The following is a 27,658-nucleotide window of genomic DNA, read 5'->3' on the forward strand; positions in this document are numbered from 1 at the left end:
GTCATCTCTCAGCCTGACTTGGTGTCACTGTACGTATCGTTATCCAATCAACATGATCTGTGAAATGAGAACGGGATTAGTCAAGGAAACTGAAGCAAACGACCTCGCTGTATTAGGTGATGAATGAATATATCATTCAAAAGTAATATTTTGAAGAGTTAATTTTTTTGCGAGGATGAGTGAAATGAAAACCTTAAATTTGTAACAACAAATCGAAATTTCGCGTCGCTATCCTGTAAGATGGTAAGCGTGCTACAGTGTGCAGAATGGCCTGTAGGTGGCAGCATAGTACAGATGCACACCTACCGGCACAGTATCAATATAAATCGGCCGCCCCACTTGCGACTTGCACCAGGGAAGAACAACGTTCCGTTATTCGCTTTTTGCGTAGTGAAGGCGTGAAACCTATTGAAATTCATCGATGAATGAAGGCTCAGTGCGGTGATGCATGTTTGTCACAGCAGCAAGTCTACGAATGGAGTAGGAAGTTCGCAAATGGTATGACTTCAATGGAAGATGCTCCTCGTCCAGGTCAGGCACAACGAGTTGTGACTCCACAGAACATTGCAGCAGTTGAAGCCATAGTGAGGGAAAATCGTCGAGTGACATTGAATGACATTACAGCATGATTACAGATTAGTCATGGGTCAGCACACCGCATTGTGCATGTTGTGCTCCAGTTTCACAAAGTGTCTGCAAGATGGGTGCCACAGCAGCTGAGTCCCGAAATGAGAGAACGACGTGTTGACGCTTGTGAAGAACTTCTTTGGCGCTATTAACGAGAAGGTGATGGCTTCCTTACAAGAATCATTACCGGGGACGAAACCTGGGTTCACTTCCACCAACCGGAAACGAAGAGAGCGAGCAAGGAATGGCGCCATTCCTCATCACCAAAACCAAAGAAGTTTCGAACAGAATCATCAGCAGGGAAGGTAATGCTGACTCTCTTTTGGGACGAAAAAGGCGTCATTTTGGAGCATTATATGCCTAGAGGGACCACTGTCACCAGTGCATCATACACAGATCTTCTAAAAAATCATCTGCGGCCTACAATCAAATCCAAGCGACGTGGATTGCTGTCAGCAGTTGTCCTTTTGCAACATGACAATGCAAGGCCCCACACTGCCCGTACAACAGTTGCAACAATCACAGACCTGCATTTTGAGTGTCTTCCTCATCCAACATACTCACCAGACCTTGCCCCAAGTGATTTCCATATGTTTGGACCACTCAAAGAGGCAATGGGAGGAAAGAAGTTCCGTTCTAAGGAAGAGGTACGCCACGCGGTGCATGAGTGGTTGTGCGGACTACCAAAAGAATTTTTTCTAAAGGACTTTATGCGCTTTGTAAGCGCTGGAGGACTTGCATTGAGCGTGGGGGAGATTATGTTGAAAAGTGATACAGCTTTGTACCACTTCTGCACAATAAATAACATTTAAAAAAATATTTAAGTTTTTCATTTGACTAACCCTCGTATGTTTTGAAGGCTAACATCTTCCTCTGTCCTTATTTAGTATATATGTTTCATCAAACTCCTATTTTTTCCAGCTCAGGCAATCAAATTTTCAGTGCCTGCTCACAGTGTGTACTTTACAACATGTGTTATCTGTGCATTATGTTTCAGGACCTAACTGAAGAATGTTTACAGCAGTGTTATCATTTCTTCTAGAAATAGTAATTTTGAACTGGAATGTGTTTAGAATAAGCTGTAATACTCTAATATACCATACGCTAGCGAATAAGTGGATGTTTATTTCCTCACAACAATGTGGCGATACATTTTATTCGATGTAGGCCTGGGTTTACATTCGGCAACGACCTATACTTTAACATTCATGTGAGAGAAAGCAAGACGAAAAAGGCAATGAAGAATAGTATGTTGACAAAGATGGTGCATTTCCAATGAGGAAACGCCACAGAATAGCAAAGCCTGTGCCACCACCAACAGCAAGGACGTTCCATGCCACACATCTCACTGAGATGATGAGTAAAGCTCAGAAAAGTCCGTTTCAGATATTGGTTGTCTGCATGTTAAGGTTCCCCATTCGTGGCGTGCAATAAATGTAAAATATATATTTGTTTCACAGAAAAAAGAAATCGTTTTCCGCAGTCCTATAAAATATAGAAGAATGGACCGTGTACTTAGGGCCTTCAGGGACTAATATTACTGCACAACATGAGTCGTAAGGCAATATACGTTCTGTGTGTCCTTCAGACACAGTTCTGCTGCGGACGGATAAAAGCTTGAAACATTTCCCAGTTAAATTTATGGCATTGTTAGGGGTCGAATAATGTAGCAGCCTAAGTTTTATTTTAATAATCTTGATTTAATGGATAAGCGCTAATCGATTTTCATGGCTATTGGAGTTGTTTCAATCGCATTTTTGCTGCTCATTAATGCTATATTCGAAGAACAGAGTTTTTTTTTTGCATTAATCAAAGACGCAAAAGTTTGCACAAAGTTATATGTTATATTTTCAGATATTTCTGTTGGTGACTGAATACAGCGTACTGGACAACATTAATCAATATTTACGACATTTGTAGATTAATAATTATAGCTATTATAAGTCATACGTTTTTGGGCTGGATAGGTCCTCAATGTAAATGTGGTAAGAGAAAGCCATTAATGCTTATTTTCCCCTGGGCAGCAGGTCAGGTGCTGGAGTGTGGTCGCATGGGCGCAAAATGGTGAATCTATACTCACAGGCGTAGTCCACTTAGTGGTGCATTCCAACCGCACAGGAAACGTCAGGTAGTAAGGTCTGTGATGTGTTTAGGGAAGACTATTCGACGCAGGGAAAAAAACAACCAACATACTGATGTGTGTAAATATTGAGGTACCACATACAAAAATAGCTGCACTTATTCCGCGTACACTCTGTAGATTGTTGTTAAACAAAATTTGACACAATCACACCACTCTGTCTGTACAAACGTATTCACCTTTAATCTCGTCACAAGTCAAAAGCATTGAAATATCGTCTCACGCTGTTATAATAATGTTCATACGTTATCCTCGCTGCAGAGTGTTGGCCATCGTATAGACGCGAACGCGTAATAGCGGCACTCCGTACTTATAATCACTTCGCGGTAAAAACACTTTGTCACAATTAGGTATAATTGTCACGTTTACTGGTGGTCAATCCAGGACGATGGGGACACACGAGCACCCGTTACGATACATTTCCACCCGCTACGTCGTTACAAAAACTCACTCTTCGCTGACTCAACTGCATCTCACAACAATATCACTTGCTCGGCTCATTCGGCGAGTGAAATATGCTCGTCTTAGAGTCAGGGACCGTGGATCCCTTACAAGCTGCATCACTGTGTGGGAGGAAAGGGCAGGGCAAAAGGAAACGTACTGCAAAGTTGAAGCACGCAAGCCAGTGCGATTCTTATAGGCAGAATGTGTAAACTGCACACAAATTCACCGTGAAATTCTGGCATTATGCAATGTCGCGTCCTGCCGTAACGAAATGGCGCCAGTAACTTGATCAAAACCGCAGAGACACGGGTGATGCTGATCAGGTAGGGAGGCCGTCGACATCGAAATGGAACACAGACGACAACGGTCAGGCAATCGAGGACCTGAATCGCAGCAGTCGCAGATTTTCCGGCGATGAAGACGTTCACACAGCGGTTCTCGAATGTCTCCGTGAGAAAGGAGTGGATTTTACTGTCGAGAAACTAAAACAAAGGTAGAATGTTCCGACTATTGTTTACAGAGACTTGTTTAGTATGTTGAAAAATGATGTCATGTATCTGTGGCACTTTGAAGTACAGTGAGAGGTTCCATGCCCTCTTTTGCAAGTCGCCGCTCATTTTCATCAATTTTATTAATGTTCTATGTCACTGCACGGTAGTAACAGACGGAATAAGGTTATTGTAATGAGAGTATTCGTACTGAGAGCTCAAAAAATACTTTTCACTTGAATGGGTTACTTCCCTGGGTGGCTTGTGCGAGGCAAGAATCGGAGGACGCGGCACACGGCATTTCCGGTTGGGGGCTGCACTCCCCTGAATTCTGAGGGGTTCGTACAATAGGCTTAAGCGCCTGGCGGAACGACTGACGTCAGTCGAGTTTCGCCTATTGTATGCAGGGAGAAACGACTTGTGAGACGTCTGAGTGTCGCCACAGTTTGTGTTTATTCCTGACACTGACTGACTGCATTGTCCTCTTGATTCTGAGAATACTTGTGGACTGTGCCCTGCTGGGTGCGACTGTCTGGCGTCGGATGGCCGGTGGTCTAGGCAGGCTGTTTTCGTAGACGGTCAAATGGCAAGTTCAGTGCCCTCAGCTGAATAGCAGAGGCATGATTGGTCAACTTAAGCTGAGGCTAGTTGACGTCATATAGCCCTGCTCGAAACTGGAGGGAATAGTCGCTATTGGCGCGAATGATGTTCTGAGACAGTGTGGGGGAATTTTGGAATCAGCACTGAATGCTGATTCGCGGTTTTCAAGGAGGGTAGGGAGTTGAGCAATGCTGGCTTTGCTCTGGCATCGCATTACAGAGTGGATACTCGGGATCTGATCTTCTTCGGAGTCGGACGGTCTTGCGACTTGGTCACTCGTTTTCGGAAGAACTTAGAATTCTCGGACAGCATTCTCGGCCAGGGGTTGACACAGAGTTGCTGCACGGCTGAAGTCGTCGCCTACATCATCAGGACGCTGCCTACCGACGACGTGCTGCAGATTTCAGTACTGCTACATTATTTTGCGGCTCCGGCATTGTACGACCTTATCAGTTTTATACTGAATCCCTCAGCAGCACGCGCGCTCGCTTTGCTACAAGTCCACTTTGCTTGTTTCTCTATGTGATCCCATTTCAGCTCTCACTACTAATTGCGATACTGCTGTTCTAGTCGGGAGATTAATATTTGATTCATTAAGAACTCAAGTCACTATCGTCAGTCTATTGCATCACAGAGAGTAGGAGCCCCTTGTTCTCGAGCCAACTCTTATTCTCATAATATTTCAGTATACCCTATCCTTTAACCTACTGTGTGTGTCGACAATCATGTGCATTTATGTTCTGATATATAATAAATCTCATTGTGATATTTAATCCGCATATCATTTCGTAGATATAGGCTGAATAACATTTCCTGTTGTTTATTATGATAAAGTTCTCTTTTTTGAGTAGATTACGATTTTTATTAAATTATTGTGAGTGTGCGGTCCTTATCTTACCAACTAGCAGGGTCCACCATCATTTCCTTCCGTTACCGTTGTGCGCATAATTAATTAGCCTGGTAGATAAGGAGGGGGTCGAGAGCATGTCTCGTTCTCATACAAGATTCGTCTGAATTAAAGAGGTACAAACTCTTCTCCACCCCGGCACCTCGCAACAGCATTCAATAAATGTCACTTCGCCTACATTAATAATGTGTAACTCGGGTTTTGAAGCCATTCGAATGAAAAATGTCCTGATTGCAATTTATGATATATTAAGCATATACCATTTTCAAATAATGGCAAATCCCCCCCACCCCAGCCTCCCTAACCCCACCCAGTTGCCTCTCCCATCATGCACTGCTGCTCCTGTTCATAGTGTGGCTTCAGCTGCCAGAGACTATGGTCATGTGTGTGTGAGTTGCTTTTGCGGGAGTATATATATATATATATATATATATATATATATATATATATATATATATATATATGTGTGTGTGTGTGTGTGTGTGTGTGTGTGTGTGTGTGTGTGTGTCGTCTGCTTTTGACAAAGGCCTTGTTGGCCGAAAGCTTATTTTGTGACAGTCTTTTTGTTGTGCCCATCTGCGGCTCAGCATCTCTGCTGTATATAATACCATTTTGTGGTACTTAACAGAAATATACTTGTGTACTAGGGTTGGATAAAAAGTAGTGGCAATAATGCCATAACGTGAAGGATATGCATCCAATGGCAAGCCTGCAGTCTGTAGCTGGTAGAAGAAGGTCAGTTGAAGTAGTGCAGTGAATGGCGACAGCTGTGTTTGAGTCAGCTGCAGCGTGTACTTTCTAAAGTGTGGGAGGCCAGTTCAAACGCCATAACAGTCTTTTTAGGAAACACGAAAAACGTGCGTGGATCAAGACTGAAGTGGCATATGCTCGCTAAGCATAACAATGTTTCCACAGCCCGCGTGAGGCGCGTGGTGATGCAGCATTCCATATCGTACGGTGAGAAGACTGGTGACGGCGTTTCGTTATGTCAGGAATGCCAGTCATGATCGGCCAATGAATGGAAACGCCCTAGTTCTCCTCGCCCACACCGAGAACCATCTGGTACCAAAGTGATGGTTATTGTGGCGTTCAATATCCATGGGTTAATTCAACATCGTATTGTACCACAGGGGTACACGGTCACTGCAGCCTCCTACTGCAGTTTCTTACATCACATTCGTCCTGCACTCAGAACAAAGCGACAGAATCTTCTGGCAGCGCATCCCATCATCCTTCATGACCATGTACGATGCCACATAGTAAACACTGTAACTTCCCCTTAGGAAAATTATAAATGACTGCGCTAGTAAACTTCTACGTTATTTGATTTTCAAACAGCTGAGCAAAACTCAACGTACTCAAACAGTTTTCTCTTTACTTATTCTGATCATCACTAAACTGACACACAATATTTTTTAGCGCAACGCAATCTGACTTTCAATAATCCCTACAAAAAAAATGGCCCTGACTAACAATAACCTATACCTTTTATGAATCACTTACCTCACAAAAATCTTCGTTACTCGAACTATTGCAATACAGCGAGCGCCAATACTGCCAGCTAAATAAAAGATTCTAACCACTGAAGGCACTAACTACCGATAGGCAAAGTTAGCAAATGAAAGATTTTGATAGAGAACAAACAATATATTTACCTTAATAGTGTTCAGAAGTCATCATATATCTCAAAACTCTGGCATCTCTCTCTCCGCATCCACCACTGCTGGCGGCTCACCTCCAACTGCACAACGCTAGGCGCTGTTCACATCCAACTGCGTAACACTACACAAGCGAATATTCCAACAATGAGTCCAACCAGCCACAGACTGCACACAGCGCAGTCAGCGATTTTCATACAGAGCACTACGTGGCGCTACCAACATAAAAACCTAAACAGCTTACTTACAACACCATGCAGGAGCTTCTGCGTACGTGGGCATTGGAGTTGCTGGAACATCAACCGCATGTGAGTCCGTGCTATTACGACTATTCGCCAAAGTGAATGAACCTCACAACACAAGAGAAGACATCATTCATGCCATAGGGCGGTCCTTGCGAGACATCGACAGCGATGGACGCTCTGACTGTACGACGTCTACTATCTGTATGGTGGGAGGTTATCGTATGCGAGCGATAATATTGAGGGCGTGTAATACGGTGAACATCTGTCAGACAAGTTTGGTATGAACTATAACAGCGTTGTCACTAATTTTTATCCAACTCTTCAGTTCAGTTGTCAGTTTATAAATAAAATCAATCAAAGAAATCACAAGAAACATTTCATTGCTAGAATAAAAAACGTATTTGAATGCTGATGTAGCATATATAGTGCAGGCTCTAATATTTTGATGAATCACAACAGTTTTTAAATTTAGTATTTTAGTCTTATTTTGTCCCAGAACGACACATTGACTACCGACATAATCTTTTCGTTCATAAAATCTAAGCTCAGGACTGAGGAGGGTAGCCTACTGGCCCCTAATTTCATACAGCTCATTTTTACATGCAATTCGAATAACCCAGGAGTAGCCCAAGAAAAATGATTAAAAGTTTAGAAAGTGTAATGTAAGAGCCACCCTAATGTGACACTGTTGATAGTGGTGCCTCTAGGAAATGAAAAATCTAGACCATTCCGTTGCTGTCAGTGTAGAAGAGTGGACCGTAAGCCGACACCGGTATCTATCTCTTCCTTTCTCTCATTTCATAACAATTCACGAAGTGAAAAGCACAACTCTATAAGACGAACGTAGCGAGGCATCGCAGGGGGGATTTAGATTTCCCGTGATTTGCCTAAACTTCGGAAAAGACATGGCCGATTTCCTTCCGCTTCCTTCACGAGGCTGCGCTTCCTCTCCGACTGCAATGACCATGTCGACGACAGCATGTTAAAACCCTAATCTTCCTTCCTTTCCTTCTATAGTACAACCCTGCTTATTACAGCCATCCAATGCAATAGACACCACGCAAAGGAAAGAAGAGAGACTGCCTCATAATATCATTCTCTCTCACGAACATCTATACAAATGGTGTCACAGTGTTCACGTCACTGACAAAAAAATCCATTTGTTTTTAAAACCTACGAAGGAACAGTTGTGCACTACAGATATGAAAGTTAGTAATTTTTCACTTGCCAGTTTTCAAACGTCATACGTTTTGTAATAAAAGAAAGGAATTGGATCAGACCTTATAACAGGGAATTAGATATATATTAATACCTTCAGCTGCTAACGGGAGTTGGTATATATCAACGGGGACAGATGAAAATGTGTGCCCTGACCGGGACTCGAACCCGGGATCTCCTGCTTACATGGTAGACGCTCTATCCATCCTTTTTTTTGTTTGGTCGTTGCGGGCGTCACAATGACATCCGTTCAAGTTCGTTTCTTGATCCTGCCACTCAGTTTTTTATTACAGAGGCCGACCGGCTCTCTGACCGAACACGCTGAGCTACCGTGATGACATCCATCTGAGCCACCGAGGGCACAGAGGATAGCGCGGCTGCAGGGACTATCTCGCGCACGCCTCCCGCGGGACCCCCATCCTCACCTTGTATGTCCACACACCACATTCGTAGTGTCCCACCCCAAGACATTCTTTCCACGTCCCGTAAAGGTTTCGGGGAATATGTGGCAGCCGCACAGAAGAAGAAGGTCATGGTCGGTGTTTCCAGAACTATATACTTATATGGATATGGTGTCCGTTCTTTCCGACATGTCCGAAAGAACAGACACCATATCCATATAAGCTTATAGCAGGGTGTTAGGGAAATAACTGCAGAGATTTTTGTTGGTGACTGAGGACAGCGTACGGAACAATAATATGCCAGTATTTACTTCATTTGCAGATTAATAATTATGCTATTAGGAGTAGTACTTTTTAGGTTTATTTATTATCTACAAGTACGTGTGGCAAGAGCAAGCCATTAGTTATTATTTTTATATGGGCAGCAGATCAGGTGTCGAAGGGTTGACGTGTGGACGCAGAATGGTTAATCTCAACTGACAGACATAGCCCACTTGGTCGTGCAGTTACAACCATGCACAAGACATCAGGTAGTATACTACATGACGTGTTTGCGACAACACTGGTAGACGCAGAGAAAACCAACTAACACACTAAAATAGGTACATATTAAGGTACCAGTGATCACAATATCTATACTCACACGCCTAACACGCTTATGTTCTTAAAAAACACACAATTGAAGTTCCCTGTACGTGTATAAATATTTATTTGGCATCTAAAACATCCGCGTGGTATAAAAATCTACTAATCTGAGTGCTGGACTCGACGAAATACATAGCCCAAAAACTCAATAGTTTTTGCGAAGACCTCTACGAATTCTGGGAGATGTGTGCCTTGGGTGAGCAGCCAGCTGCGAAGACCTGTTCATGTTTTAGTCATTCTTTGTCCTGGCAAAGACACGCTGGCGTAGGTCCACAAAATAATTGCAGCCTTCTTGCCTTACATCATCAAGTGTCTCATAATAGATACCTTCAGCTTAGACTGTAAGTAAATTTGAAAACTTGCTAGGTATCTGCGGACTTACCACAGAAAAGTTTTTGACCAGTTCTGAACTTTCCGTTTGCCCTGGAGAGTGACACTGGATTCGCATTCTGAAGGGATATGCTTTAATTCCCGTTTTTTTTTCATCCTGCTTTCAAGTTTCTTGCTGCTTCTCGCGAATTACAGCCAAGAAGGCCGGGACCTACATCCACCTCCGTCCATGTAATACTCTCCCTAATGACCTTAACGTGCCAGGACCTTGAAATCAAATATTTCTTCGTTCATCGTGAAGTCGCTTTACAAAACACGGCCTCTTACGATAGCTGGAGTTTCGACCTTGCTTTTGTGTTTCTTGGATAACTGTATTTACAGTATTCATGGTTTTTTTTTCAGTTTAATTGACTTACGCAGAGTAAAAGTTTGTAAATCTCTTACACATTCGAATTTCATAACGCAGGTAACAAAATTTATTTCAGCAGCAACCATGAGAAGTCACGTCTGCTGAAAGACTATAACTTTTTCCATAGTTGCATTCTTGGCAAATTTTTTTCTAATATTTTGTAATTGAGCTCAATAATATTTTTCCAACATTCCATTTTGTTTCGTAACTGAGATACAGAATTTCCATTGAGAGTCTGATAATTACCTCGAATACTTTCCGTACCTGAAATACCGATTTTAACATCGTCTAAGAGGGGTACAACGTCTGCGCGTTATCATCGATTTCGTCCATATTTATTGTATATTCAGGGCTTGGCCAGAAATAAAAGTGACAGAAGTGGAAGCACCAGATGGCCAAGCCTTTAGAAAAAGCAGCATTTTTGACATAATTCGGACGAGGCATAAGCCATTTATGCTAGCGTAGTTTCCAGGAAGCGGTTTGCGCTGCGGAAAGAGCACAGAACGGTAGTCAGAGGGTCGTGGAGTCGAGTCTGTATGTGGAAACATTTTTTCAGTTTTTACCTTGTATTTTATTGTATGTTAACCGGGGGCCTTTAAACGACGGAGAGGCTCCGTCCCCGCCGCAACCGCAGTGGTCCACAACCCCACGACGACTACCGCAGTCCACTTCACCCTCCACCGCCCCACACCGAACTACTCTTTCAGGGTTATTGTGCGGTTCGGCCCCCGGTGGAACCCCCCGCCCCCTCCCCCCGCCCCCTCCCAGGGAACGTCTCACCAACATATGAGTGTAACCCCTATGTTTGCGTGGTAGAGTAATGGTGGTGTACGCGTACGTGGAGAACTTGTTTGCGCAGCAATCGCCGACATAGTGTAGCTGAGACGGAATAAGTGGAACCAGCCTGCATTCGCCGTGGCAGATGGAAAACGCCCTAAAATCATCCACAGACTGGCCGGCTCACCGGACCTCGACACAAGTCCGAGGGCGGATTCGTGCCGGGGACCAGGCGCTATTTCCCACTCCGGAAAACCGTGCGTTAGACCGCCCGTCTAACCGGGAGGGGAGTTTTTACCTTACTTGCGCTGCATACAAACCGAAATATAAAAATGCTTCAAATGGCTCTGAGCACTATAGGACTTAACTTCTGAGGTCATCAGTCCCCTAGAACTTAGAACTACTTAAACCTGACTAACCTAAGGACATCACACACACACCCATGCCCGCGGCATAATTCTAACCTGCGACCGTAGCGGACGCGTGGTTCCAGACTGTAGCGCCTAGAACCGCTCGGCCACCCCGGCCGGCAAACCGAAATACACTGAGGCGACAAAAGTCATGGGGTAGCGATATGCACATATACAAAAGGCATTTTTATCGCGTATACAAGATGTCAGAGGACAATTCATTGGACTCAGCTGTCATCTGTACTCAGGTGATTCATATGAAAAGATTTCCGACCTTCTTATGGCCGCACGACGGAAATTCACTGGGTTTGAACGCGAAATTGTATTTGGAGCTAGACGCCTGTGCAATTTCATTTAGGAAATCGTTAGAGGATTCAATACTCCGAGATCCAAGTATCAAGAAAGTTCCGAGCATACCAAATTTCAGGCGTTACCTCTCACCAAGGACAACGCAGTGACAGACAGCCTTCACTTTTTAACGACCGAGAGCAGCGGCGTTTACGTCGAGTTGTCAGTGGTAACAGGCAAGCAACACTGCGTGAAATCACGGCAGAAATCAATGTGGGACGTACGACGAACGAATATGTTAGGACAGTGCGGCGAGATTTGGCTTTAATGGGCTACGGCAGCAGACGACCGAAGCGAGGTCCTTTGCTAACAGCACGACATTGCTTGCAGCGCCTCTCCTGGGCTCGTCACCATACCGGTTGGCCCCTAGACGACTGGAAAACCGTGACCTGGTCAGATGAGTCTCGATTGCAGTTGTTAATAGCTGATAGGTGGATTCGAATGTGGCGCAGACGGCACGAAGCCATGGACCCAAGCTGTCAACAAGGCATTGTGCAAGCTGGTCGTGGTCGTGAGGTCAGTATTGCCTCACGTGTTCCAGTATTTCTACGGAATCCAAACTGATCTTCCCGAGGCCGGCTTCTACTAGTTTTTCCATTCGTCTGTAAAGAATTCCTGTTAGTAGTTTGCAGCTGTGGCTTATTAAACTGATTGTCCGGTAATTTTCACATCTGTCAACACCTACTTTCTTTGGGATTGGAATTATTACATTCTTCTTGAAGTCTGAGGGTATTTCACCTGTTTCATACATCTTGCTCACCAGATGGTAGAGTTTTGTCAGGACTGGCTCTCCCAAGGCCGTCAGTAGTTCCAATGGAATGTTGTCTACTCCCGGGGCCTTGTTTCGACTCAGGTCTTTCAGTGCTCTGTCAAACTCTTCACGCAGTATCGTATCTCCCATTTCATCTTCATCTACATCCTCTTCCATTTCCATAATATTGTCCTCAAGTACATCCTCTATATACTCCTTCCACCTTTCTGCTTTCCCTTCTTTGCTTAGAACTGGGTTGCCATCTGAGCTCTTGATGTTCATACAAGTGGTTCTCTTATCTCCAAAGGTCTCTTTAATTTTCCTGTAGGCAGTATCTATCTTACCCCTAGTGAGAAAAGCCTCTACATCCTTACATTTGTCCTCTAGCCATCCCTGCTTAGCCATTTTGCACTTCCTGTCGATCTCATTTTTGAGACGTTTGTATTCCTTTTTGCCTGCTTCATTTACTGCATTTTTATATTTTCTCCTTTTATCAATTAAATTCAATATTTCTTCTGTTACCCAAGGATTTCTACTAGCCCTCGTCTTTTTACCTATTTGATCCTCTGCTGCCTTCACTACTTCATCCCTCAAAGCTACCCATTCCTCTTCTACTGTATTTCTTTCCCCCATTCCTGTCAATTGTTCCCTTATGCTCTCCCTGAAACTCTGTACAACCTCTGGTTCTTTCAGTTTATCCAGGTCCCATCTCCTTAAATTCCCACCTTTTTGCAGTTTCTTCAGTTTTAATCTACAGGTCATAACCAATAGATTATGGTCAGAGTCCACATCTGCCCCTGGAAATGTCTTACAATTTAAAACCTGGTTCCTAAATCTCTGTCTTACCATTATATAATCTATCTGATACCTTTTAGTATCTCCAGGGTTCTTCCATGTATACAACCTTCTATCATGATTCTTAAACCAAGTGTTAGCTATGATTAAGTTGTGCTCTGTGCAAAATTCTACCAGGCGGCTTCCTCTTTCATTTCTTAGCCCCAATCCATATTCACCTACTACGTTTCCTTCTCTCCCTTTTCCTACACTCGAATTCCAGTCACCCATGACTATTAAATTTTCGTCTCCCTTCACTATCTGAATAATTTCTTTTATTTCATCATACATTTCTTCAATTTCTTCGTCATCTGCAGAGCTAGTTGGCATATAAACTTGTACTACTGTAGTAGGTGTGGACTTTGTATCTATCTTGGCCACAATAATGCGTTCACTATGCTGTTTGTAGTAGCTTACCCGCATTCCTATTTTCCTATTCATTAATAAACCTACTCCTGCATTACCCCTATTTGACTTTGTGTTTATAACCCTGTAGTCACCTGACCAGAAGTCTTGTTCCTCCTGCCACCGAACTTCACTAATTCCCACTATATCTAACTTTAACCTATCCATTTCCCTTTTTAAATTTTCTAACCTACCTGCCCGATTAAGGGATCTGACATTCCACGCTCCGATCCGTAGAACGCCAGTTTGCTTTCTCCTGATAACGACATCCTCTTGAGTAGTCCCCGCCCGGAGATCCGAATGGGGGACTATTTTACCTCCGGAATATTTTACCCAAGAGGACGCCATCATCATTTAATCATACAGTAAAGCTGCATGCCCTCGGGAAAAATTACGGCCGTAGTTTCCCCTTGCTTTCAGCCGTTCGCAGTACCAGCACAGCAAGGCCGTTTTGGTTAATGTTACAAGGCCAGATCAGTCAATCATCCAGACTGTTGCCCTTGCAACTACTGGAAAGGCTGCTGCCCCTCTTCAGGAACCACACGTTTGTCTGGCCTCTCAACAGATACCCCTCCGTTGTGGTTGTACCTACGGTACGGCTATCTGTATCGCTGAGGCACGCAAACTAGGGGAACATAAATAGCGCATGCCTCGCCCTATCTGCACCAAAAACGCTATTTTGACTAAACGCTCGGCAATCTGGTGTTCCCACTTCTGTGACTTTCAGTTCTGGCCAGACCCTCCATGTATCATAAGATGATGAGTGGTAGGAGTGGCTCCCTTGTGAACAGAAGACCCTCGCGGCCAAGAAAGAATATTGGCAGCCATCTACAAACCTTACCTGCTTGGAGCTTCTTTATTTACTCGTGGTATTTACCACTTGACCTACCAATTAAGTTATCGTCAAACACACGTGAGCTGTGTATAATGCTCTCCCTTTCCGGCGCGCCAGGGTGAAAAATTGAATTTTGAAGGTTATGTAGTCTTCCAACATCTTTGTGCCTCCGAAAGTCGTCGCCACAAAAAGTCATTTTACTTGAGTGTGAAACAGAAGTATCTCCCGTACAGTGTTTTGGTACGAGGAATAACGACCTTACTTCTAAAATTTGCTATTTAAAACTATACGCTCTGACGACTGTTGCTATGTCCTTATTTTGTTCACGAGACATATATAAACTAGGGATCAAGAGCGTATTGTTTAGTATAAATGTGATATAAATCATTATAACAGTCCGCGGTCATTGTCAATAATTAATGTAATTCCTCCTATTGTTTATTCCAACAGTCTCGAAATATTTTCGTGTGAAACTGATTGAAGGGCTGAACATGCCAACCAATTTATCTTGAAAGGCGTGACTAGACGGAAACAGTTCCATTCTATTTCCATGGAGATTACTGCCTCAGAAAAAATAATTGTTTAAGAAAGAAAAGCCTGTAGTTACATTGCAGGATAACAAAATTAAGTGCAGACCGTCTGTTTTTCATGTGCTTAAATCCAAACATTGTTTGGTGCTGTTGTATCATCATAAATGGATGTAAATGATTCACTTTATATGTTCTTTAAAGTAATGTAATTGGGGATAGGATTGAAACGTTAGTGTGAAGGGAAGTGGTTATGAGAGGGGCAGGAGAAGGAAGATAAACTAAGGGGGAGGTATGGAGAAGTGCAAATTGAGAGTATGAGAACGTTCTGCAACTTATTATAACAAATATACTTGAGGCCAAAATACGAGGGTGTACATGAAGAATAAAAATGTAAAATATTAATAACGTTTATTTTATTTACAAAGCTTTAAGAGCTGTCACATAAGAAATTCGGAGGCATTATTTTTCAGCACCCCTTCACAATATAAAACAATGTTCAATAAAAACAATACCAGCGAGCACGTATGCCTGTAATAGCTACTACGAGACCAGTTAAAGGAACTGCTATATTTGTAACACGAAGGTTACTGGATTGGAGCAGTTTAGGGCTGAAGATGACGTAGTGTAACGTCGAAACCGGTTGCCTAGAAATAAACATATAATACGGCGATTGGTATTGTTTTTATTGAACATTGAACAGCTTTAGTCCCATACTCCACCAGAAGATGGAGTTACGTTCATTGAATATAAAACAATGTCTTATTTCTGCCTCACAGTGATTATTTCATTTCAGACTTAATGGATAGACAAAATAATTTTATGCACCTGGCCTCAAAGCAAGCTCTTTATACAATATTGGTAGATTTACTGCAAAGCAAACACACTCGTTCCTGTTACCAAAGCTTTTTCGATGCAGAAACACATTACCTGTCTTGTCATCAATGCAACATTGGAAATTATATACCTCGCTTTTAACCTTGTTACTCGCAGGAATAGCTTCTGAGCATGAGAATGTCTTCTTTCCATGTGTATCTCCAATTAACGTTACTTTAAAATAAGCATTGTACTTTTGCAGAGACCTTTGTCACATGAACAGTGCAGCTTTATTCGTGCTATTTGCGATCGTTTGTCTCACCTAAATAAGATGTTAAGCTTGTTTAGACTGACGTAATAGAGCCACGCAGAGTCCGTGGAGGATATGGTGCGCTGAGCGAGTTAATTCGTTTGTTTGGGAGGGGAGGCCGACAGTGTTCGCCCCCTTTCGGCTGGTCGGCAGTAACAGGATTGAGGTGCACGCCCTGCAGTCTTTCTCTGTCGATTTTACAGAAAGTATTTGTACAAAAATTTCGTTTTTGCGGTACTTGCATAGCTCTATATGCCAAATTCATGACGATGTGCCTATCGTTTACTTAATGGTCATAGTTATTTGCATGGAACTAAGATAAGTGAAATTCGAAAAAAGTTTGCAATTAAAATAGGTGTCGCTATGACCTTGCGTTTGGAGTGTGTTACATAATATGTTGTTGCACATGAAATTTAGCGAAGATATCGAATTTTTCTTTAGACTTCGATGGAGGTCTCTATCTGTCACCAATATCAAGAAGATTGATCTGATTTAGAACACTCTGTTGCGATTGCGCGCGGCAGCAATTAAGTCAGAGTGAAATATTCACAACATTCCTCATATTACATAAATTGTTTGAGATATCAAAATGAGTTCTTGGAAAATATAGAACGCAAAGAAGAGAATATTTTGCTGTATGGTTATTAAGGGCAATTAGTAATAAGCATAATAAACCACTGTTAGTTGTAAATCGGAGCTTGCTCCAACTAAGGTTGACAACCTTCGAAAGTCAAAAATGGAAAGGTCTTTTAGGAAAAAAATCCCACCGTCCTGCTCAAAAAGGCAGGAAAAGGCTAGATCGGATTCGGTGGGTAGTCAACTAGAAGACAGCAACGAATCGGAGCATTTGCAAACATCAAAATGCACACTAAAACACAAAAAGAAGATTAAACATGAGCAAATAAATTATATAGCAACACACAACATAAACTCACTACTTCAGACCGGAAAACTCAAGGAGCTCACAGATGAACTAAATAAACAAAACATTTTAATAACAGGGATCCAAGAAATGAGAAACACCACGGAGGACCCATTCGAATCACAAGGATACAGAATTTATAATGGGAAACCAGGACCGAGGGCAATGAAACAATGTCCCCAGTTCGGAACAGGGTTTTTAGTAAACATAAAAATAATAGATTCAGTAACGGACTTCCAAGCAGTATCACCAAGAATAGCGACTCTAAACTTTAAAACAATGAATAAAACCTATACAATAATAAATGCTCATGCCCCAACAAATGGAAAAAAATTGTCTAACAAAACAAAGGAAGAGGTAGATAAATTTTGGGACCTTCTAGAACAAACTGTGAATAGAGTAAATAAAAAGAATGTAAAAATCTTATTGGGAGATTTCAGTGCTCAGTTGGGAAAAGAAAGGAAATATAAAGATATAATTGGAAAATGGAGTCCACATAAATTTACGAACAAAAACGGCCAAAGACTCGTAGAACTCTGCAGAGAACACAACCTAATATCTAAATCAACATACTTTAAGAGGAAGCCAAGTAAACTTAAAACATGGAAACATCCAGACTGGAGGAAGGACGAGTGGCAGCAATGAGCCACCATACATGTCTGTATGGACAAAAATTTTCATAAGGAGATCCACAATGTTAAAGTACTGAGAGGAGTAGACACAGGCTCAGACCATTATATAGTTAAAACTAAAATCAAATTCACTCCGTTAAAGAAGAGGACCGGAAAAACTAATAAAATAAAATGGAGGTTTGACCCACATCAGCTAATTAAAAATAATAAATACCAACAAATAACACAAACCATCAAATTAACAGATGATCTAGAACAACTAGTGCCTAATCTTAAAAAAGAAGCAGAGAATCTAGCTCCCTTGAACCCATGAAGGAAACATGCCTGGTGGACATCAGAATGTGACAAATTCCATGTAGATAGACACAAAGGATGGTTAAAGTTTCAAACACATAAAACTGAAGATAATGCCATCAACCTAAAAAATGAAAGCAAAAATTCACACAAATTATTAGAAGAATCAAGAGAGGATTCCATAAAGATATTATAAACTCCATAGAAGGTAATTATCATAAAACCAACTCCAGGAACTACTATAAAATCTTTGGGAAACAACTACAACAATATGAGGCCCCTACACTAATACTGAAAGATGAAGATGGAAGAATGACACACAGTAACAAGGAAAATGCAGAAATCATGGCAAAAGCATTTTACAATCTTCTGAATTGTGATGACCCCAAAGAACTCTTACAAATCAACATAAATACCCCAGTAAAAACCAAACCTAACAAACTAGACCCTCCAACTTTCCAAGAAGTAGAAAAAATTCATAAAGAACAAAAAAATTATAGGGCATGTGGAGAAGATCAGGTTTTTGTTGAAATGTGGAAATATGCAAGTGACACAGTCAAAACTTCCTTACACATGGCTCTAACAAAAATTTGGGTAACAGAACGATTCCCCGAACATTGGACCACAGCTATCATCCACCCACTACACAAAAAGGGAGTTAAAAGCAACCCAGACAACTACAGAGGAATCTCTCTCCTAGATTGCACATACAAAATTCTATCCAAGATCCTATATGAAAGAATCAATGAGCAATTAGAACAGGAGTTAGGGGAATATTAGGGAGGTTTCAGACCATGGAGAAGCTGTGCAGAGCAGATAATTAGTTTAAAATTGATTATGGCATACTACAAGAAACGGAACAAACCTCTGGCAATAACATTTGTAGATTTTAAGAAGTCATATGACTGTCTCCACAGACCTTCAGTATTAAAAATTTTAAGAAATCTAGGACACCATCCAAAACTAATTAAAATAATACAACTCACTCTAACCAACACTAAATCAAAAGTGAAGTTTAGAGGAGAAATTTCGGAACCATTCCTCATAAAAACAGGATTAAGACAAGGTGACTGCCTATCACCATTACTGTTCAACTGTGCACTGGAATACATAATGAGAGAATGGTACAAGGACAATCCAAAGATGATAAGAATTGGAAGTGCAAAAGATGATATTAGCTTAAACTGCTAGGGATTCGCTGATGATCTTGCTCTCCTAGCCAACACCGTTCAAGAAGCCAGGCAACAAGTGAAATCACTACAAAAAATAGCAGAGAAAGTAGGCCTTAGAATATCATTTGAAAAAACGGAGATTATGCTAACTGATCCACCACTTGCAAACAAAATTACAATAGGAGAACAGGAAATCAAAATTGTCGATAAATTTAAATATTTAGGCGAAATAATAACATACAATCTAAATGAGAAGCCATCATGGCAGAATAGAATAAAAAAAACTGAACTACGCAAATTACATTACCAAAACTACATACAACAAAAAAAGCCTATCTATAGATGCAAAATTAAAACACAACCAGAAATAACGTATGCAGCTGAAACTATCTTCAAAACAACTAATACAGCAGAAATTGACAGAATGCTAAAAACAGAAAGAAGAATAATTAGGACATGTATAAATAAACAGTACAAAATAAATGGACATTGGAGAATAGCACCAAATGAAACAGTATATAAGAAAATAGAACCAGTCATGAGCACGATCAGGAAGAAACGCATCTCATTCTTTGGACATCTGATGAGAACTCCAGAAAACAGAATTAGTAAAAAAATAATACAAAAATTGTGGAATAGCAAGAGCGACATTAAATGGATCACAGAAATTAAGGAAGATATAAAAAAACTCCAAATTACAGTAGATGACCTAAAAAACAAGACAGAGAAAACCAGAATACTGCAAGACCCGCAAACCAGACTACAAATGAAAATCAATAAAAGGAGTACAGGTAGAGTGGTCTCAAATGAAGAAAGACAGAAAATATCTGAAAGAATGAAGAAATATTGGGCAGACAGAAGACCAAAACACCTTTCATATAAGAATAAACGCTAATAATTATATTACTTAAATATCGTATTAAGTTATTGTTGAGCCAAATTGTATCCCTGTGTAACAACTTGTTTATAACCTTGTATTTTTGACTACAGTGGTCTAATGAAGGCCATAAAATAAATAATAAAAAAAACACTGTTACAGAATTCACTGACAACTGTATCTGTACAACATGTTAGAGAGGTGATGTAATGTAAACTCCGCTGGGTTTTGGCAAAAGAAGCAAATTTTAATATGGCAACAATAGAAATGTGTAGGTTTTACTCAAAATTCGCCACTTCTGACGCTTCTCTGAAAATTACAAATGGTTAACAATCAAGGCGAAAATAAATCGCTCTTTTTCTTGAATTTTGAGCGAAATTCTTTTTAGATACTAACCAAAGCAGATGTGACAGACCTTTTTGAATATTCACCGGGCAGGTGTGGGTGTCGAGGGCTCCACTGAATATTTACAAACAATGTGAGTGTAGGGTTCAGTTTGGAATGGCACTTTCATCCCTCCAGCGCTCAGCATTTCTTCTGCGGTGCCTTCCCGTAACCTCCACCAATACCGCTCTCCCCAAGAGTGCCCTACCTATTGCGCATCTACCGGTCAGCTACACTCATGCTCATAAATTAAGGATAATCGCAGAATGTAGTGCCACGCGACGTGGCACTACACAAAACCGGCGCTAGTAGCATAGGCACATAGGCAACACACACGACACAGATCAGTAAATCCACAGTATTGGTGATAAGTTGAGAAAACCGTCTCGAAACACACGTGCTACAAAACGCCACTGTTTCCTGCGCATGTACCCCGACATCAATGTAGGATATGATCACCACGCACACGTACACAGGCCGCACAACGGGTTGGCATACTCTGGATCAGGTGGTCGAGCAACTGCAGGAATATAGCCTCCCATTCTTGCACCAATGCCTGTCGGAGCTCCTGAAGTGTCGTAAGGGTTAGAAGACGTGCAGCGATACGGCGACCGAGAGCATCCCAGACGTGCTCGATGGGGTTTAGGTCTGAAGAACAGGCAGGCCACTCCATTCGCCTGATATCTTCTGTTTCAAGGTACTGCTCCACAATGGCAGCTCGGTGGGGCCGTGCGTTATCATCCACCAGGAGGAAGGTGGGACCCACTACAACCCGGAAAAGACGGACATACTGGTGCAAAATGACGTCCCGATACACCTGACCTGTTACAGTTCCTCTGTCAAAGACATGCAGGGGTGTACGTGCACCAATCATAATCCCTCCCCACACCATCAAACCACGACCTCCATACAGGTCCCTTTCAAGGACATTAGGGGGTTGATATCTGGTTCCTGGTTCACGCCAGATGAAAACCCGGCGAGAATCACTGTTCAGACTATACCTGGACTCGTCTATGAACATATCCTGGGACCACTGTTCCAATGCCATGTACTGTGTTCTTGGCACCAGGCTTTAAGGGCTCTTCTGTGACCAGGGATCAGTTGAATGGACTTTGCAGGTTTCCGGGCGAATAAACCATGTCAGTACAGTCGCCTGTAGACTGTGTCTGGAGACAACTGTTCCAGTGGCCGCAGTAAGGTTCCGAGCAAGGCTACCTGCAGTACTCCGTGCCCGTCTGCGGGCACTGATGGTGAGATATCGGTATTCTTGTGGTGTTGTACACTGTGGACGTCCTGTACTGTAGCACCTGGACACATTTCCTGTCTGTTAGAATCGTTTCCATAATCTTGAGATCACACTTTGTGGCACACGGAGGGCCCGTGCTACGGCCTGCTGTGTTTGACCACCCTCCAGTCATCCTAGTATTCTACCCATCATAACGTCATCAATATGTGTTCTTTGGGCCATTTTCAACCCACAGTCACCATTAGCACGTCTGAAAACGTCTGCACACTTACTCTCTGCACCGTACACTGACATGCACCAACACACCTCTGCGTAAGTGGGCTGCTGCCAGCGCCATCGTGCGACGACCGCAGGTCAAATGCAGTGGGAAACGTTTCCGTTATATTTGTTGAGTGTTTCTCGCCGAGTCAAGGCTCTTATTCTTAAGTTACCGCCACTTGTCTGCACAATTACGCCGCAAGTGCTCCAAACTCGGGTATCGTTTCCAACTGTTCCTGTAACTCTAGTCATACTGAAACTAACCACTAATTGTACGCATGAGCTGCTGGTCAGACCTCTCTAAAAATGCATGTTTCAGCCATCTGGAAAACGAATAGTAATCACACCAATGAGTACTAAAAAAATGTGCTTGGTAATCTTTAATATAACAACAGGTAAAATTGCATTCACGAGAAGTATAATGTAATGAAATGTTCTAAAATATAAAATGTAGCACAGTCAAGTTAGAAAGTGGCGCAAAAGCAACAAAACAAATTCAGAGTGATAAAAATTACTGAAAAAGTTCAGATCTTCAGCATTATTTCTGTACTGCACTTTGTCCCTGCCTAAGGTCTACGAATGCGTTAATATTTAAATGTTTTTCTTCTTCCGTTTATGAGTACACGACAAAATTGGCTATCGTTTACCTTGTATTTCAACAGTAAATCATTTCATGCAAAATTGTTTAGGCGCTCTTACGACACTAAAGTCTTGTCGCAACATGGAGTTTTGGATTTACTTTGAAATGGTCTATTTGTACACATACATTTGGAAGTGCAAGCGCTAACAGCGATAATAGTCGTTATCACGTAACACTTGTTCTTCGAATCCAACGATAGAGAATAATTTCCATAGATATAAATGTCCTTTCTGTTTAAATTCGTATAAGAATCGTTTCACGTCGCAAGTTGCAGTTGCCACAAGAGAAGGAATAATGGTATTGCCGTCAGAGACGTTTTATCCATACAGCAGAGTGCTACGAATTGCTGTAGTACCCAGTTATTCAGAGCAAATTAACCATTGGTGGTATTGAGTTGAAAGTAATAATACTATTTATGATTGTGTAATAGTTTTGAAACAATGTAACTGATACGTGACTGACATAACTGTGGGTGTCTATGAACATTAAAAGAGTGCATTCGTAGAAGAAGTGGACTTGCAAGGTGACCATCACACGAAGTTGTACTGTCATAACTGCAAAAAGGATTAGCATTTCAATCGGGGTATCACAGGATGCGGGTTTGTGACACTGTCCATACGTGTAGGTGGGATCACCAATTAATATGGTTCCATCTAAGATGTAGTTCACAGAAAAATTCGAAGGGTATCGGTTTAGGGCATAGGGACAAAAGTGCCACTGCGAGCCGTGTGAATCGTGGGAAAACAAAACTTCTGCAACCGTCTGGACAGGTGTTTGGGTTGCTGGCGGAATTGTACAGCCAACATCGACAGTTCATGCAGAGTGCAAAGACTGTTAGCGATAGGAAAGTTACCGTTGCTGCTGGGAACCGACGATGTCTCCTGGGCCCACTACAACCGTCTCGCCTCGGTCCTGTAACATACCAACATCTTCATCAGAGTGGTCCATTTGATTATGAAATTAGCCGCTCAATGTAATTTATCGTCTGGGATTTGTTTGTGATTTTTGTGTTGGCAGCTGTCATTGGGTATCTGGTTGTTTGCTGTTGTGATAGTACAACTGGCAGAGACAGCCAAGCATTCTAAGATACAAAAAATCGCCGACCTAATGCTATGTATGGTTTTCAGTTTGAACTATACAGAAGTTCTCAGTTGGCACTGTCAAAGAGAGTCTTTGGTCTGTTACGCTTCTACATTTGATTGTTTGTGGTTTCTCAGGTTAGAATGAAGGGATTGTTCGAATGGCTGGGGTTCATGTACACACTCGGGGCGAGTTTCTTGAATATGTCCAGGATGGTCTCGAGGTGGAATTCATTGTCCTCGTCCACAGAACGTGTGTATGGCGGAGTATTGATTATGATTCGTAAAATCTTGGTCTGAAGGACCTGCATAAGATGCAGTTGTGTTGGAGCTGCATATATCCAGAATGGAGAACTGTACGTCATCATTGGTCTAGTAAAGTTTTGAACAGGGAGCTCTACATTCGTAGTTGCGCTTTATAAAACCACGCTATGAATTACAAATGCACAGAACAGTTTTATTTGTATGTTCTGTTCTGCTCTTGTCTGCTGTGTGTTGTTACTAACTCGTAAAACAAAGTTTCCGACAGATTTTTTGCTACAAATCGTTAACAGAGTTCTCCTAAAAAACATTTGTTGACATTACCTCGCACAGTACGAAGCACATTGCTAAGTGAAACAGCTGAGCAACCAAAATACTCTCTTGGTCTGATAGTTATTCGTTTGAATTAAGATTAGTAATAACATATATAGCTCAGTTAGTGCTGTTTTCGCGATCTGTTTTACTTTTCTTTCAATAATTTTCAGTTCAGCCACAGTGTGTCTTTACAACACATTTTTTTACAATATATCAACGCACTTCTGAAAAGTTTTTATTCGCGCTTTATGGTTTAACCCGTTTAGCTATGCGAGAGTGCTCCTTCTCTCTGGCCAAGTGTCCTAGTGCTTCCACCGCAAAGTACAACGTAGATCAGACTTTCCCAGCTGTTAAGTTGCGCCACTTTATGTTGTTCTTATTTTACTTGACGATCCTACAGCTATCAAAATATTTTTCGAAGTATATTCGCTAAATTGCGAATTCTTTTAGCATCAGTTGTACTGAGCATAGCTATGTTACCCATCGATGACAGCTGACTCGGTGACAGATTAGACTACGACATAAGGATGTGGACAGCGTGACATGTGGAAGTTTGGGTCAGGCCGGGGAGCATGCTCGGATAGCCCAAATGGTAAGGTAACTGCTCGCAGTAAGCGGGAAATCTGGGTTCGAGTCCCGGTTCGGCACAAATTTTCATATGTCACAGTTGGGTAGTATAGCTCCATCTAATAAAGCTGATGATAAAAGAATTCGCAATTTAGCGAATATACTTCGAAAAAAAGTTTCATTTTGTGCCATAGTCCTATGAAGTGCGTCGCGAAATTTTGTTCTGTTCAGAGATCTAAATTTATAATACAACATTTTTCTTTTCAACTTAAGCTATAACAATTTACAATCAATTTTAAGGTAGTATGTACACGTCACTCCTTATAATGGGGACGACTGCAATTTAGCTTTCTGATAATTCGAGTGACGGTAGCAACTTGTAACAATGGTTACCTCCTATTATGCAGGTCAGGAGTGGATTGCTTAGCATTTGTTAGTGTTCAGTTCAGTGAAATGAAATTTTATTAGTCATTGCCCATTAGGCCATAAAAAAGAATAAAAGCAAGCCAACCTGCACAATTCCATCTTCACAGTTAATGTGTCTGCTATAGTTTATAGGCCTAAAATATAAAAATCAATAACGAATTTCGTATAATATTTTTTCCAAAAATAAATCGACAACATAGACCTTGAAACATCTTTGGAGAGTAGAAAAAAAGACAAACATTGTATTTTGCAGAAGGTGGACTTCTAAAAACCCATGTTTAATTCGCAAAAAAGAAAAAAAAACATGTCAACAGGAGCTTCCATTCGTAGCAATATGATAATTACACCCACATACACACATCAAAAAAAGTTTTGCATCACCCTGGTTCCCAGAACGCCTGGAAATAGATGTTGACTATGGACATTGGATCACAGACACTCCCCTTGATTGTTCAGAGATGTCACTAAACCCGCCCAAAGATATAAACAACCATGCATGAGCAGCGCCTATTAGACGAAGGGGGTCCGACAGCCGATCAGTTCCAGTCATTCCACCAGGAAGGAGGTACACAGCTCGTGTTGTCTACAGTTCAACCATGCCTAGACGGTCAATACCGCGGTTCGATCGCGTCCGCATTGTTAATTTGCTCCAGGAAGGGCGCTTAACAATGGAAGTGTCCAGGCGTCTCAGAGTGAACCAAAGTGATGTTGTTCGGACATGGAGGAGATACAGAGAGACAGGAACTGTCGATGACATGCCTCGCTCAGGCCGCCCAAGTGCTACTACTGCAGTGGGTGACCGCTACCTACGGATTATGGCGCGGAGGAACCCTGACAGCAACGCCACCATGTTGAATAATGCTTTTCGTGCAGCCACAGGACGTCATGTTACGACTCAAACCGTGCGCAGTAGGCTGCATGATGCGCAACTTCACTCCCGACGTCCATGGCGAGGTCCATCTTTGCAAACACGACACCATGCTGCGCTTTACAGATGGGCCCAACAACATGCCGAATGGACCGCTTAGAATGGGCATCACATTCTCTTCACCGATGAGTGTCACAAATGCCTTCAATCAGAAAATCGTTGGAGACGTGTTTGGAGGCAACCCGGTCAGGCTGAACGCCTTAGACACACTATCCAGCGAGTGCAGCAAGGTGGAGGTTTCCTGATGTTTTGTGGTGGCATTATGTGGGGCCGACGTACTCCGCTGGTGGTTATGGAAGGAGCCGTAACGGCTGTACGATCCGTGAATGGCATCCTCAGACCGATCAGCCACATCGGTAGCATATTGGCGAGGCATTCGTCTTCATGGACGACAATTCGGGCTCCCATCGTGCAAATCTTGTGAATGACTTTCTTCAGGATAACGACATCGCTCGACTAGAGTGGCCAGCATGTTCTCCAGACATGAACCCCACCGAACATGCCTGGGATAGATTGAAAAGGGCTGTTTATGGACGACGTGACCCACCAACCACTCTGAGGGATCTATGCCAAATATCTGTTGAGGAGTGGGACAGTCTGGACAAACAGTGCCTTGATGAACTTTTGGATAGTATGCCACGACGAATACAGGCATGCATCAATGCAAGAGGACGTGCTACTGGGTATTAGAGTTACCGGTGTGTACAGCAATCTGGACCACCACCTCTGAAGGTCTCGCTGTATGGTGGTACAACATGCAATGTGTGGTTTTCATGCGCAAAAAAAGGGCGGAAATTATGTTGATCTCTATTCCAATTTTCTGTACAGGTTCCGGAACTCTCGAAACCGAGGTGATGCAAAACTTTTTTTGATGTGTGTATTATGCGGAAGCAAAATAATAAGTTTAAAAAATGTGAGCACATATTTCTGAACAGAGGCTCGGTATTTAATCGGTGCTAAATGTTCCGCGTGATCTTACACCAGCCTTGACAGCCATATCATTTCGGTAATGTCAGATAACACTCACATATAACATTTTTACGACTTTGTATGGTGGGACAGCAGCCAATATGTGTTTATGTATAGGGTATCTCTCGAATGATGTACATGGACGGACGATATTCAAAAATAGTTAAGACTACTTAATGTGAAGAGATCTCAAGGGCTGACTGAAATCCATTTAGATTTTACACTGAATACGCCGTGGAGTTAGCTTCTTTCCGAACTCACGTTTACTGAGAATATTTTGCAAAGTGAATATTCTCGTGTGACTTGAAGAGAGGGCAGGACACTCCTTTTTATAAAAAGGGTACGAGAACGGATACATGGATCTCCAGAACTATTTCGCTGACGTTCGTCTGTTGTAGGATCCTAGAACACATTCTAAATGTAAACACTACGACGTTCCTGGAGGAAGACAAGTTTCTTTCAGAGAATAAATACGAATTTATTCGTACACAACTTGCTGACAACAGATACAAGTGGACGGGTGGATTCCAACTTCCTAGATTTCTTAAAGACTCGAGGAATAT

The 27,658-nt window shown here is 42.1% G+C and overlaps 1 protein-coding gene across 2 annotated transcripts in view; it reads right to left on the minus strand.

Annotated features, from left to right (window-relative positions):
• LOC126262292 (glycerophosphocholine phosphodiesterase GPCPD1-like) overlaps positions 1-27,658 on the minus strand; it is a 271,804-nt gene that overhangs the window by 173,189 nt on the left and 70,957 nt on the right. The window contains exon 2 of one of the 2 annotated variants that reach the window (XM_049958816.1): positions 23,404-23,462. The exons of the other annotated variant lie outside the window; for it this stretch is intronic. The gene's annotated coding sequence lies outside the window, so the exon portion shown is untranslated. The remainder of the gene's footprint in view (positions 1-23,403; positions 23,463-27,658) is intronic. 2 annotated transcript variants of the gene reach the window in all.

The sequence above is a fragment of the Schistocerca nitens genome, chromosome 6 (genome assembly GCF_023898315.1).
Source record: "Schistocerca nitens isolate TAMUIC-IGC-003100 chromosome 6, iqSchNite1.1, whole genome shotgun sequence".
In the NCBI taxonomy this organism is placed as follows: Eukaryota; Metazoa; Arthropoda; class Insecta; order Orthoptera; family Acrididae; genus Schistocerca; species Schistocerca nitens.